The sequence below is a fragment of the Cynara cardunculus genome (assembly GCF_001531365.2).
Source record: "Cynara cardunculus var. scolymus isolate 2C chromosome LG 16, CcrdV1, whole genome shotgun sequence".
Taxonomy (NCBI): Eukaryota; Viridiplantae; Streptophyta; class Magnoliopsida; order Asterales; family Asteraceae; genus Cynara; species Cynara cardunculus.
The window spans coordinates 19917697-19919934 of NC_037543.1; positions in this window are offsets into that span (position 1 = coordinate 19917697).

A 2238-nucleotide genomic window follows, 5' to 3' on the forward strand; every position below is an offset into this window, starting at 1 on the left:
TTTTTGGAAAGTCCAAGGACTTATTTGTTCCAAAAATTGTCCAAGGACTTATTAAACATATTTTGGAATGTCCAAGGACTTATTTGTTCCAAAAAATTGTCCAAGGACTTATTTAACATGTTTTGAAATGTCCAATGACTTATTTGTTCCAAAAAAAAGTCTAAGGACTTAATCATTCCAAACAAGAAAGTCAATTGGTTTTTATTGTACTTTTCCCATATATATATATATATATACACACGATAAAAAAAAACAAAGACTTAGGCATGGGTCGTGCTTTATGTGTGAAAATAGACCCGATTGGAATCTTTTGGACCAGGCTTTAATCGGGCCTTGAAGAAAATTTAGCCCGATCAAACCTCAAGGCCTAGCTTGGGCTCAGGCTTACTAGGCCCGGTCTTTTTTGATGCCGGGCTTTTTTGTGCATCACCACAAAGTACCATAGAACAAGACTCAAAAAACCAGTACTAAAAATTTGACATCGAACACCAACAACAATGATCAAAACACAAATACAAACCGTGACAGAAATTAACAGGTGGTGGCAAAACTGTAGATATATCAACTATCATCACTTGAATTCGAAAGCTAAAACAAATCCAAAAAGTGCATCAATTTTCCGTCTATGTGTCCAAGCCGGGAAGCGACAAGCACCAAAACTCAACTCCTTAATCCCAATAGTTGACAAGCACATCTGTATGAAACGACATGCGCCAAAAACCGCTCATATTTGTGATGCTAAACGACTTGGAGTTTGTCTCATCACAAGACTAGCCACAGTTATGTGTTTGAAGTTAAATCGTTTCCTATTAAGAGTTCACTAATTAAAAGTCATGCTTTTAACGTATGGGTTGTTTGTTTACCTCTTAATAGTTTCATTAAGAGGCAACATCTAAATCATTAAGAGGTGAATCTTGTTTGACAAAAAAAAAAAGTTTGTCTCTTAATGGTTCTAAAACCCTCTGAATTATTTTGTATTCCGAGCCTCCCTTAACCATTAAGCGCCCTGATTTTATCGTAAACAAATATATTTCATTTTACACTATATCATGAAAACCTTTCAATTATTCTGACCACTTAATCATTGTACACCAAACTATTCAGCAACTGCCAAACAACCCCGTAGATTTAAGGGTGTGACTATGAAATATCTTAAAATACGACAAAACTAAATATTAATTAAATTGGTAAAAAAATGATACTTAAAAGAAACAAAAACGATTTCAGAAACTGTTCAAAACAAACAATTTCAGATAATGTCGTATACAGTTTATTAACGTTCATTTTTGTGCATACATTTTAATTTTTTGATCGTTTGTACTTAAATATATTTATAAAACTATATATAATATATTTTAAGAAAATATTAAATTGTCAATTTCCATCATAAAGAAAACCTAATTGATTTTATGTAAGCAATCATATAAGTGTAAGAGGGTCGTTTACCAAACGTTTACCCGTGTACGCCTTTATCAAGCAGGGACGAACCTACTTTGGTGGTTACGATGGCATGTGCCATCGTATTATTTATCTGTCGAAGGATAAAAAAAAATTAGGTTCGTAAAAGGTACAACTGTATTAATCTATTTTGTGTCACCGTATGTATTTTGAAACTACAATGAGAAAAAGTTTTATTTGATAGAGTTGGTTTGTAAGGCTTTTATTCCACTTCAGATCCGAATTCGAATCGTGTTAGTGTTATTTTTTTAGTCAAATGGTGCCATCGATTGAAAAAAATTATATATATTTGTTTCTTATAGTCAAACGGTGCCACTGTTTGAAATTTTTCCCGTATAGTTCATTCTTATAGTGAAATGGTGTCACCTTTTGAAAAAAAAAATATGGGTCCGTTCATTTTATCAAGTAACATTACCTTACCGGATAAATATGATAAATACCAAAAAATTTACCCGGTAAGAGCAAAGACAAGTACCGGGAGTCTTACCCGGTAAGTGAGAACGATGACTCTTATCACGGTTAGCATTTACCAGGTAAATTGTTGTATTTGATACCATTTTGGTGGATTAAAATCTTACCCGGTAAGTAAATGATATTATTAAATTTTACCGACAAATACCTACCCAGATAAATGTTTAGTAAACGGCCCCTAAATTGATTACGATTCATAGACCTATAATTAAAATTTAAGAAGAAGAAAAAACCAAGATAAATAATACGTATATATTCTTTCAAATTTTAATGTGTTGATCTAATATTTTCAGAATTGGTTTTATAAAA